Below are 21,182 nucleotides of genomic sequence, written 5' to 3' on the forward strand. Positions count from 1 at the left end.
ATAGTCTCTGGTTGCAGATAACATGACTGTGTATTTTGAAAACCCCATTGTCTCAGTCCAAAATCTCCTTAAGCTGATAAGCAACTTCAGCAAATCTCAAGATACAAAATCAGTGTGCAAAAATCACAAGCATTCTATACACCAATAATAGACAAGCAGAGAGCCAAATCATGAGTGAACTCCCATTCACAATTGCTACAAAGAGAATAAAATACCTAGGAATACAACTTATATGGGATGTGAAGGACCTCTTCAAGCAGAAATACAAACCACTGCTCAAGGAAATAAAAGAGGACACAAAAAAATGGAAAAACATTCCATGCTCATGGATAGGAAGAATCAATACCATCAACATGGCCATATGGACCAAAGTAATTCATAGATTCAATGCTATCCTGATCAAGCTACCATTGACTTTCTTTGCAGAATTGGGAAAAACTGCTTTAAAGTTCATATGGAACCAAAGAAGAGCCCACATTGCCAAGACAATCCTAAGCAAAAAGAACAAAGCTGGAGGCATCACATTACCTGACTTCAAACTATACTAGAAGGCTACAGTAAAAAAGAAAAAAACAACAACAACAAAAAAAACAGCATGGTACTTGTACCAAAACAGATATATAGACCAATGGAACAGAACAGAGGCCTCAGAAATAACATCTATAACTATCTGATCTTTGACAAACCCGACAAAAACAAGAAATGGGGAAAGGATGCCCTATTTAATAAATGGTGTTGTGAAAATTGGCTAGCCATATGCAGAAAACTGAAACTGGATCCCTTCCTTACACCTTATACAAAAATTAACTCAAGATGGATTAAAGACTTAAACTAAGACCTAAAACCATAAAAACCCTAAAAGAAAACCTAGGCAATACCATTCAGGACATAGGCATGGGCAAGGACTTCATAACTAAAACACCAAAAGCAATGGCAACAAAACCCAAAATAGACAAATGGGATCTCACTAAACTAAAGAGCTTCTCCACAGCAAAAGAAACTATCATCAGAGTGAACAGGCAACCTACAGATTGGGAGAAGGTCTTTGCAATCTATCCATCTGACAAAGGGCTAATATCCAGAATCTACAAAGAAATTAAACAAATTTACAAGAAACAAACAAACAACCCCATCAAAAAGTGGGCAAAGGACAGGAATGGATACTTCTCAAAAGACATTTATGCAGCCAACAAACATACAAAAAAAGCTCATCATCACTGGTCATTAGAGAAATGCATATCAAAACCACAACGAGATACCATCTTACGCCAGTTAGAATGGTGATCATTAAAAAGTCAGGAAACTACAGATGCTGGAGAGGATGTGGAGAAATAGGAATGCTTTTACACTGTTGGTGGGAGAGTAAATTAGTTAAACCATTGTGGAAGACAGTGTGGCAATTCCTCAAAGATCTAGAACTAGAAATACCATTTGACCCAGCAATCCCATTACTGGGTATATACCCAAAGGATTATAAATCATTCTACTATAAAGACACATGCACACATATGTTTATTGCGGCACTGTTCACAACAGCAAAGTCATGGAACCAACCCAAGTGCCCATCAGTGATAGACTGGATAAAGAAAATGTGGCACATATACACCATAGAATACTATGCAGCTATAAAAAAGATGAGTTCATGTCCTTTGCAGGGACATGGGTGATGCTGGACACCATCATTCTCAGCAAACTAACAAGAACAGAAAACCAAACACCACATGTTCTCACTCATAAGGGGGAGTTGAACAATGAGAACACATGGACACAGGGAGGGGAACATCACATACTGGGGCTTGTAGCGGGGTGGGGGACTAGGGTAGAGATAGCATTAGGAGAAATACCTTTTGTAGATGACGGGTTGATGGGTGCAGCAAACCACCATGGCATGTGTATACCTATGTAAAAAACCTGCACGTTCTGCACATGTACCCCAGAACTTAAAGTATAATAATAATTAAAAAAAGAAAACAGGAAAAAAAGTAGCTGGGTGTGGCATGCTTATTTCACAGGAGCAATTACAAGTTTGACAGTTTACAAACCATGGAAGCAAAGATACAGTGAATTGCTATCTTAAAGATACTAAATATATATGTAATTCCCTGATTAGAATATATTACTTAGGGAAGTTATCATTCAAAAATGAAGGAAAAATAGATATTTTAATGAACTTTAAAAAGACAATTTGTCACAGAAAACATACACCAAAGGAATTAACTAAAGGGTAGTCTTTGAGAAGAAAAATGGTCCCAGATGAAAGCACAGAGATGCAAAAAGGAATAGCAATGAAAATTTATATATGTGGGTGAATATAAAATTATATTGACTATATAAAGTCACAGTAATAATATCTTGTGGGAGTTAAAACATATAATGACAAAATATGACAAAAGAGCATATACATTTGGGGGTGGTAATTTAGAGTTGTAATATTCTAAGACAGTGCTACTAAAAGCACCAGTCCATAGCAAATTAAGAAACTAGCTCCAAAATATAAATTGATGCACTCTGTCTTTCATTTAGAAAATATTATTTTTTAAAAAATATGTCAGCTGAAATAAACAGTATACTTAGTGATATAGTTGATTTACATTCTGGCACCACTTTCTTAGTTCATTGAAAATTGGAAAGTTTGTGAACCAGCTGCTGATCCAAGAACCATGCTTTGCTATTCTAAGATTCTTGCATTATTTGGTATGAGGAAAAAGTACTAATATGTATTAGACTTTGGTAAGTCAAGAAGCATAATATAGTTTCTAGGATAACCAATACAAGAATAGTAAAATAATGTTTAACTTGGGATAACAGAAAGTTATCCAAAGACAAAAGAAGGAGAAAGAAAAAAGAACATAGAATAGGTAGGGAAAATAAAAAGCAAATAGAAAGATAGTAGATTGAGGTCCAAATATATCATAATTTCCTTCAATGTAAATAAACTAAATACTTCAGTTAAAAGATAAAGGTTGACAGGCTGGATTTCAAAAGAAATATATACCCTGCTTAAAGAAACATATTTAAAGATAATACAGAAAGGTCAAGAGTAAGAGAATAGAAAAAGATATACCATGAAAACACTAACCAAAAGAAAGCTGTGATAGCTATATTGCTATCAGATAAATAAGACTTTAGAGTAAAAAAGTTATTAAAGAAGAACATTCCATAATAATAAAAAGGGCAATAAATGAGGAAAATATAACTGTTACATTTGCTTATATTTTATAATGTAGCTACAAAACATATAAAGCAAAAAATACAGAAAGAGAATGTTCAAATTCACAATTACAAAGGAAAACACGCCTCTCTTACAGCTAGAACAAGCAGTCAAAAAAAAGAAAGGTACAGGAGCTCTAAACAATATGATTAAATTTTCCATGATTAACATATATGGAGAACACTGCACTTAATGATTGTAGAATACATTTTTTTTTTCAAAAACACACAAAACATTACCTAAATTGCCATATTTGGAGCCATAAACCAGTCTCAATATAGTTTTCAAAAATCAAAATTATATCAGAGTATGTTCTTTGGCTTCAGTGGAATTAAGCTGAATTACAGTCCCTATGTTTGTATATTAAGAAGTTAACTTCTAAATACTGATGGGCCAAAGAAGAAATCACAGAAGAAATTATATAACCAATATTAACCAAACAATTATATATGTGTGTGTTTGTATGTGTATATATATGTGTGTGCATGTATATGTGTTTATATATATAAATATATATATTATATATAATATATATTTATGTATGTGTGTATATATTCTATGTCTTTATACACACACACACACACACATATATATATACACACACACACACACACACAAAAGGGAACCATTTCTATGTTAGGAAATGGAGTACTTTCACAGAAGGTGATGATCTAATCAGAGGTAGATTCTTGTTTGGCTACCTTTGCAAGAGGGACATGCAGAATTTGGGGATGAAAGTGAGGGTGTGACTCCATGGTACCTTCTGGAAGATGGTGTTACCCAACCTGTTTTATATTACATTACAAGGAAGGCTGAAAATCAATGCACTAAATATCCACTTCAAGAAGTTAGAAAAAGAAGAGAAAATTAAGCCCAAAGAAATGAGAAAGAAGGAAATAAGAAAAATGTGGGCATATATTAATGAAAAAGTAAACAGATGGAAAACAGAGGGGATCAGCAAAGAAAACAGAAGGTTTATCAAAAAGACTAATATGGTGATAAACTCCTTAAAGAGAAGACAAAAATAATCAATATCAGAAATGAAAAGGGGGGCATCACTGTAGATCCTACAAACATTGAAAGGATAATGAGAAGATAATACAAAAAAACCCCTACAGGCTATAAAACATACACACAACTTAGCAAAACTAAAATAAAAGATTAATTTACTGTTTAGCACCTTCCCACAAAGAAAACTTTAAGCCCTGATGGCTTCCTTGTGAATTCTACAAAATATTTTGAGAAAAAAATACCATGACTGTTCTCTTCTCTGTTTCATCCTAGAGCCTGGTACACAGTATAGCATTAAATAAATCATTGTTGAAATAATGAGTGAATGAATAAATGAATGAGTAGGTGAATGCTTCATATATTCCAAATACACTAAAAGTATGTACAGCTTTTTAAGTAAATTCCTTCCTATGTGCATATTTTAAACAACAGGCATAAAAGAAACCAAAGGCAATATATCAAGAGTTAAAAGCTTTTATTCAGCTCCAAATACAGTTTCCTAGCTAAGTACACTTCAAAGTCAAGTTAAAAACCTCCCTTTTCAATGGTAAGCAAATAATGTTCCTAAAATAAAACAAAATGTGCAGCCAGTGATATTTATTTACAAATGCCCTATGACCACCTCCTAAGAAATGCTAAATGATGACAGAACTTCAGAAAGCACCAGCAGAGCCAACACAATGTTTCTGTATAAAATATTATCTTCATGTGATGACCCCAGCAAAACAATCTGTATTAGTCTTACAACTAATCTCTAACTTCAGAGTGATACAAAATTAATTTGGTTATGCCCTTGTACCTTGTGTTTTTTTTCTACCTACAAAGATATCTACTGCTATGTGAATATAGACTCTATAGAGATCCCATTTCCTTGATACAATTTATTGATGGGGTCAACTCCCTCATTATCCCATAAAGAGTGGAAATAAATATTTTCTGTTTCTCAAAGTTTGAAAGACATGACCAGACTTTGTACTATGATTGGAATCAGGTCAAAGTCAATGCTCTTTCTAGGATTAACCCAAAATCAAAGTCATCAGTTGATAATCTGATACACAAAGGTAAAGTAGTCTGGTAGATAGGAGAGAAGAAGCATCCACTATCTGTGTCCTTACTTGAAGAAAACAAGAAGAGTCCAAATAAACATCAGGGCACTTAAGAGTTCTAGAAGCAATCAGAACTGGTGAGGCCAACAAGGGTTTTATATTCTCATGGTATTGAGTTCAAACCCCAGCTCTGCAACATTCAAGTTGTGTGACCCTAGCAAGTCTCCAAAGCTCACTCAGCTTCAATTTCTTCATCTATAGAAGGAGGGTATCATTGCCACCTCAAAATTTTCCTGTGAGAAATTGCAGATTATCTATAGAAATTACCTGGTACACAGTAGGAGCTCAATAAATGTTAGTTCTTTGGCGTAATAGATACTGGTGGCCTTTCTTCTATTCCTCCTTTGTAAAAATTAATTTTAAAGTAGAGAATGGGAAGTAGCAAAGGGCATTCTTAAATACTAATGTTCCTCCTGGGCATGTTTAACATGACACCTAACCAGGACACCTAACACCCGTCAAAAAAGAAACATGAGTTAGATAGAAACATGACTTTATTATCTCACATTCCCAGATTACCATTATCTAATAAACCAAGTGATATCAGAATAATTACACAGATTCATTATTATACAGGATAATTTTTGGAACTGCGTGGGAAAGAAATAGAAAGGAGGAGAAAGGAGGAGAAGAGAAGGAAGGGGAGAGGAAGGAAAGACACAGGAAGATAGGGAAAAACTAACCAACCGCATCTTGATTGAAATTTGCTTACAGAGAACAATATGGGACTATTTTCTCCTTTAGGCTGCATTTCTTATAAAGGCAAAGATCATATCTCCTATGCTCACTTCTGCATGCCCAGTAGCTAGTAGAGTTCACTCTGCAACCAAGAACTCAACAACACAAACGACTGATTTTATGGAATAACTCAGTACTTGAAACTGGAATTCCAGATAGGAGTGTCCCTTGGTTTGCACCTACTAGCTGTCACTTAACCATCTCTCTGGTCCCACAAGAAGAGCTTTTCAAATAAATAATTTGAGAGTCCTGAAGGATGGCCTCAATTTCAGCTCTCACTCTGCCCATGTTCTCAGTTGCCTTATAATACAATTTCTGGTACTAGATATTAAAATACAAAAAATCTGTTTAGATACTCTAAGGTGTATGCAACAAAACAAAGATAGAGCTGAGCAGTTAGAAATCAGTCAATATAGTGTCTGCTCTTGGTACTGAGAAATGTCTAATCTCATTATTCAGTTTCAGTAGAGAAGGGGAGGCATGTAGTAAAATTCAATATAGAATGTGTGTGTGTGTGTGTGTGTATATATATATATAGAGAGAGAGAGAGAGAGAGAGAGAGAGCAATAACCCTATCTATCTGTCTATCTATCTAGGGTTAGGATAAGTTAGCAACAGATAGGGTAATGTTGCAATAAGCAATTTCAACACGTTTACCTGTCAATAATTATGACTCATCAAACATTGTAAGACTATCTATTTTTGGTATATTGATTATTAGATTTTTAATCTATGAAAAACATGCTAAATGCCTTATTAAATATAGAAAGGCTATAGAAACTTACCCTGATTGAGTTTTGGGATGTTGATATAAACCACCAGATTTATGTTTGGGGACATTTTTTAGAATGATTTGCATAAACCCACTGCTACCAAAACATAGATCTGTAGGATTAAACTTAACTATATGTAAAAGGGTTTTGCAAACATTTGAGCCTATGTATAATGACATTATTTTTCCTCTCTTACCCAGTCTTTCTGTAGCATGTAACCAAATTATCTCTCTGTCCTTACCTGCCTTTCTAATAGAGGTAATATTTTTTTCTCTTTCCTTCTTAAACTAATGAGAATGTGGAAAGCAATCTCATCTCATCAGAAGCCACCATATTTCAGAAATGAAGTGATTGATGGGTGGTACTTACATTACAAAAAGTTTATACATCATTTGGGCATCATTTCAGAAAAAAAGTATAGTTTGTTACTGCTGTTATTAAACCCCAAAGACCCATTGATCGAGAATATAAAGATCAACCACTTGTTTTGTTAGGTAATTAACTTACTGTTCCTCATGGCTCCCTCTCAGCCTTAGAATGATCCCATTTCTCACTGGCAAAAAAAGTCCCCAACAAGATACTGAAAAAGGCTACTGAAAGGTGATGTCAATTAACTGCTAAAAGTAATTGTCATTTTGTAATCACATTAATATCTAATTTGCTGCCACTAGATTGTTAAAGTGCCAATTACACACCTCTGTTTTAATGTATTCATAAAAAAGCAATCATGCATTTATTGCCTTTATAATTCCTGAGATAATTATACAACAGGCTGAAGGTATATTTCTTCTGTTATTCAGCAGACTTAGCAACCACATTGACAGCTCGAATGGTTAGGAAATTAACATACCAGAACTGACTCATTAGAGCTAAAACCAAATATTCTCAGATACTTTATATAAAGTTCCACAGGGCCATTCCACGGAATGAAATAGTGAGAAAGTGAGAGTTTGCCTCTATAAGAAAGTTTGTTCCCTCTCTCTCCTTTCTTTTCCAGGTAGGAGTCAAATAGAAAGAAAATCTTATTCAGGAACAAGAATATGATTTCCAGGTTGATTTATAGGTCACATGTTCTTGAGTGGGCATGTGGTCCCAGAAAGGCTGCATTTCCAGGCTACCAAAGAATCTATTCTATCTTAAATCAGTCGCATCCTGGCTTGAGGAAAGGTTGAAGAAGCATGAAGAAGGATGCTAGAAGGGCTGAAGCTGCAATCTGGACATAATGTTTTTAGAGTATAGTCTCATTGTTGTGCTTGAAACTATACCCTAAAAACATAAGAAAAGATCATAGGACTTTACTGTCTACTCAACAGATAAATAGAAATGATTTAAGGAATCTCTTGGATTTTTTGTCCTCTGTACTTTATATATAAATAAATGAGTTTCAGCTTGGGGAAGTTTCCTTTCTTATCACTAAGTTACAGCACTGCATGTCTTTTTGTCCTCTCTTCTCCATGTTTGTCCCCATTAAGACTGAAGTGGTAGTGTTAAGTGATCTTTGGAACCTCACATATAGCAGGAGAAAGATACTCCAGTATATTGCAGTATTCACTCTCTTCTCTCATGTAGGATTCTGCACAAGTTGCTTCTCAGCTATCACAGTTCCACTCATATTTCTTGATTCTTCACATTGTTTTAATGTGGAGGTTGGCAAACTACAGCCCACAGGCCAATCCGACCCACCTCCCATTTTTATAAACAGTTTTATTAGAACACAGCTGTGTTAGTCCGATCTCACAATGCTATGAAGAAATACCCGAGGCTGGATAATTTATAAAGGAAAGAGGTTCCACATTGCTAGGGAAGCCTCAGGAAATTTAAAATCATAGTGAAAGGCAAAAGAGAAGCAGGCATTCTTCACAGGGCGGCAGGATGACATGAGTGCAAGCAGGGGAAATACCAGATGCTTATATAACTATCAGATTTTCTGAGAACTCACTATCAAGAGAACAGCATGAGGGAAACTGCTCCCATGATCCAATTACCTCCACCTGGTCCCACCCTTGACATAAGGGGGTTATGGGGACTATAATTCGAGGTGAGATATGGATGGGGACACAGAGCCAAACCATACCAACAGCCATGCCCATTTGTTTGCATATTATCTATGTCTTCCTTCATCCTACAACAGCAGAGTTGAGTGAGTTGCAACAAAGACAACATGGCCTCCAAAGTCTAAAATATTTACTGTCTGGCCCCTTTCAGAAAAAGTTTGTCAATTCCTGCTCTAGTGTTTTTTTCTTCCTCTGAATTATTGCAAAGTGTTCTTCTCTACAAATAATAACCTTTATTTTTACCTTGCTTAATGTTTGCCTTTTCTTCTCTCTGGAATGTTGTTTCTAAATTATAGCCTCTTCTTTAACTTATGAAATTTAACTCACTGCAACATTTCATCCACACACTACCCTATGACTTTGAGAAAAGTCCCCCCAAGGAAAGTTTATCACAAAGCACTTGATAGTATTTTCTTTTGGTCTATAGCCTGATAAGGAATCAGCCTCTGAGAGGATCTAAAAAGTTCGTTCATCCCATCATGTAATAGACATTTAATAAAGGTCCATACTATGTGTCAAGCCTGTACTAGGTACTAAGATGCAGAAATTAATTTTAAAAGATGCAATCCTTCCCCACCCAAAAATTCAGTCTAGCAGGAAAGACCTCATATGCTTCAAACTATTATTATTGTTGCAATTGTTTAACAAACATTTTTATTGTTACATAACAAAAACTGTTTTAAGAGTTTCAAGTACATTAACTTATTTAATCCTCATAACAACCCTATGAGGTACATGCTCTTTTTAACCCCACCTTAGGTAAAGGAGATGAGGTGTGGATAAGGGAATATCAAAGTAAGGCAGGACTATAGCAGAGGCTTAGTAATCTGTCCAAAGTCAAACATTTATAAAGCAGCAGAGCTGGGATTTAAACCCAAGCAATCCAGCTCTGAAGTCCAAACTCTTAACGACTTTTTCAGTACTACCTTTTATTTTCATTTCCCATAACCTGAGAATAAACACAGCTTCTACATAGGTCATCCCTGAATTCCCATCACATGACATGCAGAGTATCTGAGTTATGCTGTGCAGATTCACACTCACTTCCCAACAGCAGCCTGCTTTGCTTTGCAGGAAGGAAGATAGATGGGCTCTCAGTGTAAGGTCTGGTGATCTGAGGATATTCTGATTTCCCAGATAATGACTCTTTTATCAGACTAAGAGCTCTTCAAAAACAAACAAACAAACAAACAAAAAAACAAAAAGCAGAAAACAAAAAGCCGGGCGCAGTGACTCACGCCTGTAATCCCAGCACTTTGGGAGGCTGAGGCTGGCGGATCACCTGAGGTCAGGAGTTCGAGACCAGCCTGACCAACATGGAGAAACCCCATCTCTACTAAAAATACAAAATTAGCTGGGCGTGATGGCACATGCCTGTAATCCCAGCTACTCGGGAGGCTGAGGCAGGAGAATTGCTTCAACTCCAGAGGCGGAGGTTGCAGTGAACCAAGATTACACCATTGTACTCCAGTCTGGGCAACAAGAGCGAAACTCTGTCTCAAAAAGGAGAAAAAAAAAAAAAAAAAAAGATGTTTTTAACTCCCCTGTAGGGAGGGGCTGAAGAGTACTATATTTTATAAAAACTGATGGCAGTTACCTCTGACTGAAAGTGAAAGGACAGAAAGAGATATTTCATGCAACTGGTAACCAAAAGAGAGCAAGGATGGCCAGACTTATATCAGACAAAATAGACTTTAAGTTAAAGAGGCAAAAGACATTATACAATGATAAAAGGGTCAATTCATCAGGAATATACAGCAATTATAATTATATATGCATCAAACATCAGAACACCCAAATATATAAAGCAAACATTGACAAAACTGAAGGGAGAAATAAAATAGTGACAAAATAATAGTAAAGGATTCAATACTTATTCTCAAAAATGAAAAGAACATTCAGATAGAAGATCAATAAGAAAACAGACGATTTGAATACTAGGCCAAATAGACCTAATAGATATATACAAACTCTCCACCCAATAGCAGCAGAATATACATTCTTCTCAAGCATACATGGAACACTCCCCAGGGTTCCATGTATGAAACTTTTAGATCATAAGTTAGATCACAAAACAAGTCAACAAATTTAATAAGATTGAAATCATAACAAGTACATTTTCTAAACACAATGGAATGGAACTAAAATTTAATGGCTGAAGAAAATATGAAAAAATCACAAATACGTAGAAATTAAACAACACATACTTGAATAACCAATTGGTTGAAGAAGAAATCAAATGGGAAATTGGAAAATACCTTGAGGTAAGTGAAAATACAAATACAACATACAAAAATTTATGGGATGCAGCAAAAGCAGCATTAAAAGGAAATTTTATAGTTATAAACACCTACATTAGAAAAGAAAAATGATCTCAAATAATCAATCTAATTTTGCACCTCAAGTAACAAGATAAAGAAAAAACTAAGCCTAAAGGTAAGTGAAGAAAGGAAATACTAAGATTAGAGCAAAGTAAAAGCAATAGAGAATAGAAAATCAGTTTTTAAAAATCTATAAAACTAAGAGTTGGCTTTTGGAAAAAACCTGCAAAACTGAAAAACCATTAACTAGATTAACTATAAAAAAAGAGAGAAGACTTAAGTAAATAAAATCAGAAAAGAAGGAAGAGACATTACAATTTATGACACAAATAAAAAAGATTATAAACTTCTATGAACAATTATATACCAACAAATGGACAACCTATAAATATTAAATAAATTCTTAGAAATATAAACCTTGCACTTCCTGACTTCAGAACATACTACAAAAGCTACAGTAATCAAAACAGTATGGTACTGGCATACAGGCAGACATTTAAACCAATGGAACAGAATAGAAAGGCCAGAAAGAAACCCACACATATACAGTCAAATGATCTTTGATGGGGTGCCAAGACTATACAATGAGGTAAAAATAGTCTCTTCAATAAATTGTGTTTGGAAAACTAAATAACTACATGCAAAATAATAAAATTTGACCCTTATCTTACACCATACACAAAAATCAACTCGAATGAAAGTCCTAAACATAAGATCTGAAACTATAAAACTTCTAGAAGAAAAGGTAGAGGGAAAAGCTCCTTAACATTGGTCTTGGCAATGATTTCTTGGATATGACATCAAAAACACAGACAACCAAAGCAAAACCGGACAAAAGGGATTATATCAAACTAAAAAGCTTTCGCAATAGCAAAGGAAACAAATGACAGAGTAAAGAGGCAATGTATGGAATGGGAAAAAAATATTTGGAAACCATATATCTGATAATGGGTTCAAATTTAACATATAGCTAGAGGCAGAGCAAGATGGTGGAGAAGGACTCCCCAGCAAGCATTCCCTCACAGAAATATTAATCTGAACAATTATCCATACATGAAAATGTCTTCAAAAGAGCTAAGAGTAAAAGATGCACTGAAGTGGGTAAAAAGATCAGTTTTATATTACATGCATCACCCCTCCCTAACAGCACAGCATGGAAAGAATATCAACCACTTGGAGAAAAGTGAAAGAAGTCAGCATAAAACATTGCCTTGGACCTCAACACTTGGGTCAATTTCAGTAATGCTGGGCTCCACAGAGTCCTCAGCATCAGGCATCCCTCACAGGTCTCAGACTTCTGGCATGCCTCAGTGCTATGCCAGCAACACCCCACCTGGATTTCTGGTGCACCCCAGCATCACACTTACCACAGGGAATTCCAAAACAAAGCCAGTCTCTAAAGACTGGAATAAGTACCTACTTCATCAACTACACACACATTAATGCACAACCACAATGATCAAGAACAATTAGGGAAACATGACATTACCAAAGGGACAAAATAAGGTACCAGTGAATTACCCTAAAGAAATGCAGATATGTAAACTGCCTGACAAAGAAACCAAAATAACTGTTTAAAGGAAGCTCAGGGAGCTTCAAGAATATACAGAGAAACAATTCAATGAAATGAGAAAAATATTAAATGACCAGAAACAGAAATTTAATAGAGAGATTTAAATAATAACAAAAAAACTAACAGAAATCCTGGAGCTAAAAGAAATACAATGAACCAAATGAAAATGCAATAGAGATTATCAACAGCAAATAATCGAGCAGAATAAAGAACCTGTGAACTTCAAAACAGGATATTTGAAAATATACAGTCAGACGAGAAAAAATAATAAAAAGAAATGAGGAAAGCTTACTAAAACTTAGGCGACAGTGTCAAAAGTCCAAATAGTCAAGTCATAGGAATTTAAAAAGTAGAAGAAAAAGAGAAGGGATAGAAAATTTATTTAAAGAAATAGTAGCAGAAAGCTTTTCAAACCTAAAGAAGTATGTAAATATCCAGGTATGCAAATATTAAAGGTTTCCATTAGATTCCATTCAAATAACCATCACAAGACATATTATAATCAAACTGCCAAAAAACAAAGACAAAGAGAGGACCCTGAAAGGAGCAAGAGAAAAGAAGCAAATAAAATGTAAAGGAGTTCCAATATAGCTAGCAGCCCACTGCTCAGCAAAAATCTTACAGGCCAGGAAAAAGTAGGACGATATATGCAAAGTGCTGAATGGGAAAATAAAAAACCCCGTAACCAAGAATACTCTACCCAGCAACTCTGCCCTTCAAAATGAAGTAGAGATAAACACTTTCCAGACAAACAGAAGCTAAAGGAGTTCATCACCACCAGATCTGTCTTACAAGAAATGCTAAATGGAGTCTTCAAGCTAAAGAAAAGGACACAAATAAGTAACACAAAAACATATGAAAGTATAAAACTCACTGGTAAAATATACAGTCAAATTAGGAAAAACTCATAATGTAATGGTGGTATGTAAATCATTTATATCTTTACTATGAAAGTTAAAAGACAAAACTATTAATAATAGATTCAATAATTTGTTAAGGGCTATGCAATATATAAAAAGATGTAAATTATGACACCAAAAATTCATAGGTAATGGGAGCAGTGAAGTAAAAATGTAGAGGGTTTTTTGTGTGTGTGATCAAAGTTAAATTATCATCTTAAAATAACCTGTTATAACTTTAAGGTGCTTTCTTGTAAGCCTCATGTTAAGCAAAACATATATCAGATGCACAAAAAATTAAAATCAAGGAATGAAAGCATACCACTAGAGAACATCACTTAGCCACAAAGAAAGACTGTGTGAGAAGAGGAAACAAAGGATATACAAAACAACTATAAAACAATTTAACAAAATGGTAGTATTAAGTCCTTACCTATCAATAATTACTTTGAATGTAAATGAATTAAATTATCTAATCAAAAGAAAGAGTGGTTGAATGGATAAAAAAAACACCTATCAATAATTACTTTGAACATAAATACATTTAATTATCTAATCAAAAGAAAGAGTGGTTGAATGGATAAAAAAAAAAGACCCAATTATATGCTGCCTACAAGAGATTCACTTTGCCTATAAGGACACACATACTAAAACTGAAAAGAAGGAAAAAGATATTCCATGCAAATGGAAATCAAAAGAAAGCAGAAGTAGCTATACTTAGATCAGATAAAATAGTTTTTAAATAAAAAACTGTACAAATAGACAAAGGTCATTATATAATGAAAAACTGGTTCAACAAAAGGACATAATAACTGTATGTACATGCACCCAAAATTGAATCACTTAAATATATAAAACAAATATTATTACATATGAAGGGAGAGATAGAATGCAATACAATAATAGCAGGGGACTTTCAGCAATGGACAGATCATCTAGACAGACAATCAGTAAAGGAACATTAGACTTAAACTAAATTTTAGATCAAATGGATTTATCAGACATATGCAGGACATTCCATCCAACAGCTACAGAATATACATTCTTCTTAACTTCACATGAAACATTCTCCAGGACAGATCATATGTTAGGTTGCAAAACAATTCTTAGCAAATTTAAGAAGAATGAAATTGTATCATGTATCTTTTCTGATCACAATGGTATAAAACTAGAAATCAAATAACAGGAAGAACTTTAGAAAATTCACAAATACATGGAAATTAAACAACATACTCCTGAACAGCCAATGGGGGTCAATGAAGAAATGTGAAGGGAATTAAAAATTATTGAGATAACCAAAATGGAAACAACATACCAAAACCTAAGGAAACTGCAAAAGCAATTCTAAGAAGGAAGTTTATAGCAATAAATGCCTACATCAAAAAAGAAGAAAGATCTCAAATTTAAAAATCGAATATTACACCTGAAGGAACCAGAAAAACAAGAATGAACTAAGTCCAAAGTCAGCAGAAGGGAGGAAATAATTTAGAATCAATCTAAGTGCCCATCAATGGATGAATAAATACAGTGTAGTATATATACACAATGGAAGACTATTCAGCCATAAAAAATGAAAATCCTGTCACTTATAACTACATGGATAAACCTGGAGGGCATTATGTTAAATGAAATAAGCCAGGCACAGAAAGACAAATATCGCATGATCTTATATCATATGTGCAATCTAAAAAAGTTGATCCCACAGAAGTAGAGAATAGAATGGTGGTTACCAGGAGTTGAGGTGGTTGGGAGCAGAAGATTTGTGGAGATGTGGGTCAAAGTATACAAAATTTCAGTTAGAAAAAAGGGATAAGTTTAAAAGAGCTATTGTACAATATGGTAACAATGTTAAAAAACTTTGTATTCTTGAAAAATGCTAAGAGAATGAATGTAAAGTGCTCTCACTAGAAAATGATAATTATGTGAGATAACATATATGTTAATTAGCTAGATTTTCACCATTTCACAATGTATACTTACTTCAAAACATCATGTTGTACATGGTAAATAAATATAATTTAATCTGTCAATTTCAATATATACATATATATATATGTACACACATGCACACACACACAAACATGCACAGATGGTTCCTGACTTACGATGGTTTGACTGATGATTATTTGACTTTATGATGGTGCAAAAGTTATATGCATTCAGTAGAAACTGTACTTCAAGTACCCACCCATCCATTCTTTTTTTCACTCTCCATACAATATTCAATAAATTATATGAGATATTCAACAATGAAATATTATTCATCAATGAAAAGGAATGGCCTACTGATTGATGCTACAACAGGGTGAACCTTGAAAACAACATGCTAAGTGAAAGAAACCAGATACAAGAGGCCACATATTGCATAATTCCATTTACATAAAATGTCCAGAACAGGCAAACCTGTAGAGACAGAAAGTAGAATGGTTGTAGTAAGCGGTTGGAGGAAGAGAGGAATGAGGAGTGACCATTAATAGGTATGGAGTTTCCTTTTGTGGGGGTGATAAAAATGTTCTGGAACAAAATCGTGGTGATGGTTGCACAACTGTGTGAATATAGTAGAAATCACTTAATTGTAACTTAAAAATGGAAATTTTATATGTGAACTATACCTTAATTTAAATATACACACATATATGTGTGTATGCAAACTATATACATACACAGACACACACACACGTATGTTGTGTGTGTGTATATATGTGTTTGTGTGTATATCGAGATGAGGCCTCACTATGTTGCCCAGGCTGGAGTACAGTGGCTATTCTCAGGCAAGATCATAGCACTCTACAGTCTCAAACTCCTGAGCTCAAGCGATCCTCCTGCCTCAGTCTTTTGCGTAGCTGAGACTACAGGTGCATGCTACCATGTCTGGCTAATAATAATATTTCTTAAAGCCCATTTTCACCCAATATAACTAGAGGAAGGTGACCCTCCCTGGAAAGGGAGTGAGACAGTTGGCAGGGTATAAGTTTACCTCATTCCTAGACAGAGACCCTAAAAAAAAAGAGTATGTTTTTTTAATTCAAGAGAATTTTAGTTTCTAAGGCATTGATATCTGAAGTACTACACCAATAAGCAATGTCATACAAGCAAGAAAGTAGTTTCACACAGTTCTGATTGGAAAGAAAGGGAAAAGAATTTCCAAAAATAATTTTTCTTTTTCTTTTTTATGTTTTCTTTTCAGAGTGGCTGGAGTTCAAAGGAGGTGTGTGTAGGATTCTCTGGCTGCAGAAGAGCCTTTAATCTCATAAGACTAGGCATGTGCTCAGAAAGAGCAGGCTGAGTGTACCTGGGACCTGAGAGCCTTCTCTGGCTAGGAGTCATCCCAGGAAAGTGGGCAGAGGGGCACAGCCCTGGACAGGTCATGAGGTCAGGGAGGAGAACTATGTGGGCAGAAGCTGCTCCTCCTCACCCGCTCCCACTGCCTTTCAGGAGCTGACGTGAGACTTGCAGTTGATTCACGGATACTGCAGGCCACACAATTCATGCATACTGCAGGCCACCTTGATGAGACTGGGCAGAGCCCATTTCTGTGATACGGCTGGTAACTCGAGTAAAAAGGGGTGAAATAAGTGTCCCTCCCAGTTCTATCCTGTGATCCTCCTGTTTGGTTCTCTTTGCACTAGAATTTATTATCTAAAACATTATGTTAAGACTGTTTACATGTTAGGGAATGCCGTGTTTAACAAAATGTGTTTTCTCTGGTTTCTGTGTGGACACTAATGTCAAGCAACCTGACCTCCCTTGCCCTCCCAATAAAGTTAGTAAGTCCCCACTGAGATGGTCTTTGCCAATGCAGGGATTGCATAAATGGCGGCTCCTGACAGAGAAAAGAATGAAACACCAGGCAAGTGGTTAGATTTGGTGGGCAGCGGGGTTCCCCCTGCTCTATAATATTTCCCACACATTTTCCACCTGGCGGAAATTGACTTTTTCCAACAGCAAGTTCTTCTGTATTGAGGAAGGGCTTTAGTTATTGGCTGCCGTCACCTCTCTGACATTTGTTTTCATTTGATCACCAACTGATTAAACAGTCTCTGGGTTTAGGCCTGAGAGGCCAGAAAGAGAAGAAAAAGAGACAACAAAGGAAGAAATAAGCACCCAAACAGGCCAAAACTGCTGCTAAACTTGTGAGGCCAGTCAGGGACTGATGGGGCTTGGGATTTCATTCTTCTTAAATGTGTGGACATTGAAGGAAAGACAAGTTAGGGTGACAGGATAGCAGAAACGGTGGTCAGCAGGGCAGAGGTAGAAAATATGGATAACCCTCTGGAGACCTGGGAAGCATCCCCATTGGAAAAACCCAACCCTGTACTCCACTACCACCCAGAGCACAGGCTGGAGGCTTCTCTCCTTGTATAGGAAGAAAAAAAGGAGGCAGATCAAGGGTACAACACCAGAATCCACAGTCTCTCAAACCCCAACTGTAGAAAAAGGTTATCAGCTACTCCTGCCTCATTAACAGGAAAGAGCAACTCTCCCCATGGGCAGCCAGCAGCATAGGCTCTTATCTGTAGCTCAGCTAGAAAAACAGTGAGGTTCATTCCTCCATCCTCCTCCTCCCCAGACAATCACCCCTCCCACCATAAGACAGAAAAAGGAGAGATCTACCACACAGGTTCCAGCCCCCTGAGTTTGGACACCTCCAAAAACTACCTCATGTTGATGTTGCAGGCTTTTGGCTCCAGTTCTGAAATCAGATCATGCTAAGTTTAAAACTCTCCTCTTTTGCTAACATGTAAATTGCCCTGTCTCTTAGCCTCAAAAACTTCTAAGAGGAGTTGCCAGGTAAGCATACGGATGTATGGATTTGGAACTTAGAGGACTAGGCAGAAGATAAAAAGTTAAAAGTCAGCTGTTATTGGAGGTAATTGAAGCTATGGCTTAGGTAAGGTGGCCCAGAAGGAGCACAGAATGGTTGGACGCCCACGTCTGTCAGGAAAAAATGTCAAAATCTTGGAAATGAGCAAAAGAGATTACTGAGAGTTCTGGGCTCTAGCAGACCCTCTAGGAGCAATTTGATTCTTTAAAGCTGGGCACCATTGATTGTCTTCCTATTGGCTAGGCTATTTTACTACTCTCTAGGGGTAGAAGTCAATTTGTAGAAAACTAATGGAAATGCAGATGATTGTTGTCCATAGCACTGTGAATAAATTTTGTCCCCACAGAGATACAATTTATTTTTACCTTGGGGTGAAAAAGATGACCCGGACCCCAAGCATTACATTTTATTTTTCTACAAGATATTACCAATTTTGCATCTATGAGCAAATTCATTTCTGCATTCCTACGTATACTTATATGTGCCTTCAAATTTTCCTTTGACCTGATTTTAACATACTGGTTTCCTCACTAAATAATAAGTTACGTAAAGCCTTTGATGTATTCCTTTTGTATTTGTGTGACAGTCTTGATTTTACCTTCTTGAAAATTACACTTTAGCAGGACCAAGGCCTTGAGGATGGTCAACAGAATAATCAGAGGAGCATGACCTTGCAAAGGAGATGAGCCAAGAGCAGAAGCAGAACAAGAAGAAGGATTGTTTGGGCACAAAAGTCAAGGTAAGTCAAAGATTTTGAAAAAAGGGAGCGATCAACTAATCCCAAAAGGCATTTAATTAATTTCATCTTACTTGACCACACAACTGCAACAACAGCCCTCTGTGCTGCTCTGCACCACCAATTCCTCCCACAAGATAAGAGGCAACCTTTTCTAAACCACTCAAAGCACAGGATGTCTTGTTCCACCTTTCTCCTGGGACCAGGAGGCTTACTTGTCTGACATTTACATAACCAAGGAAGCCTACTCAAGCCTTTGAAGAACAAGGAACATTTACTTCAAGGTGATTTTCTATTCTCAACCTGATTGAATCAAATGGTACTGGAAAAAAAAAAAAAAGAAAAACCCCTCGAATTTAATCAAATTTAATTAAAAGTTGGTGCACCCCTTTTAATAGAGGATACATACCCTGCTACACTAACAACCTAAGAGATTGTCTCACTGCATTAACATCCATGAAGACAATTAATTGACAAATTTGATCATTCCCTTTGCTGCTTGCTCACAGATGGGAAAACTGAATTGTGCAGCTGTGTCTGAAAGTATGCTCCCTCTTGCTTTTTAAGAGAGCCTAAATCTGGATAAGCCCAACTTCCCCCTCTTTTTCCCATGTTCTGACCACCAGATAGATTGCATATATCATAGCAAACACCTTCTCCTGTCATTTTCCAACTTCAAGAACCTGTAGAAAGCAGGAGTAGAATGTGGGGAAAAATCATTAAAATCTGACAAATAGTTTTTTAAAAGCAAATCGTCCAGGTGTTCTCTAACCTTAAAATGCACAAGCCAGAGGATTATGCTTGAAGATGCTCCTTTTTTTATTCCCATTTGTCCAGGTTAAAGGAAAATTCCCCAACCACTAACAGACATCATTAGTTTTCATTTGCTGAGCACCCAATGGATGGATCAGCCTCTTGAATTGGGTGCTCTACTGCACCACCTGCTGTGATCTCTCCAGGTGTATCTGCAAATGACACTTGAGGTAACAAGCCTGAAGTTTTTCTGCTCATCAGAAGGGCACTTAAAGAAATTACCCATTTGCCTAGAACTGGAGGCAGCTGCAGTCACTGGTATCCCAGATGGTCCCATTTTTTAGCATTATAAATTCTAGAAGAACCTAACAGTACAATAGAGCTCTCACCCCAGCATCCACCTTCTCACTTGCTTCCCAAAGGCAGGATGTCAAAGATGCCCTCGTGGCCATTTTCAAGCTTTCGAGCTCTTGGTACCTATCAGAGAATGAGCGCAGCCCAAATACAGATGCCATTTGTGAGTGCATGCCAAAAATACCTTTGGTAAATTCCAACAGATGCGATTCTTAAACTTGATGAAATATTAGTGTAATTCTATGGAGTCGCCACAAGATGGCAGGCTTTAACTTCCTAAAGGCGCCCCACAGCTTTTTTTTTTTTTTTTTTTAAATCTTTGCTGCCTGCAGGGTTGGGGGACACAGAAATGACAAGCTGTGGGCAGAGGCATCTCCTCATTTATTAATATTACCAGGCACAGCTTGAGGAGATCTCACATCACTTTAGGGAGCTGATTTGTTTTGGCATTTGGTTGAAGAAGAATTATTTCCTAATCATTTGTCAGGTGAGATGCTTTCAAATTTTAGCTCTTGCCCTCACAGAAAACAATGTCTGCCTGAAAGATTCACAGCAGAGGGATGTGTATATGTGCAGAATATTCACCAGCGTGTTAACAACACAGCAATGTTGTTTTCCAGGAGTTTCAGAGAATAAAGAACTAACCCAGGGACAAAATAAATGTTAATATACATAACTGAAACACACATATACAAATCAGAGGGGGAAAATCCTATTAATAATAGCTTGCAAATACTATTTCAAGTTCGAACTATGTTTATAACGTTCACCATTAATCCTGCTTTCTCTTTGTTACTTCTAATGACTCACCTACTAAAAGAGTCAAGA

General features: G+C 36.1%; 1 protein-coding gene across 1 annotated transcript in view; it reads right to left on the reverse strand.

Annotated features, from left to right (window-relative positions):
• Positions 1-21,182, reverse strand: part of LOC144330299 (uncharacterized) — a 523,359-nt gene that overhangs the window by 344,997 nt on the left and 157,180 nt on the right. The window lies entirely within an intron of this gene.

Source organism: Macaca mulatta, chromosome 7, assembly GCF_049350105.2.
Source record: "Macaca mulatta isolate MMU2019108-1 chromosome 7, T2T-MMU8v2.0, whole genome shotgun sequence".
In the NCBI taxonomy this organism is placed as follows: domain Eukaryota; kingdom Metazoa; phylum Chordata; class Mammalia; order Primates; family Cercopithecidae; genus Macaca; species Macaca mulatta.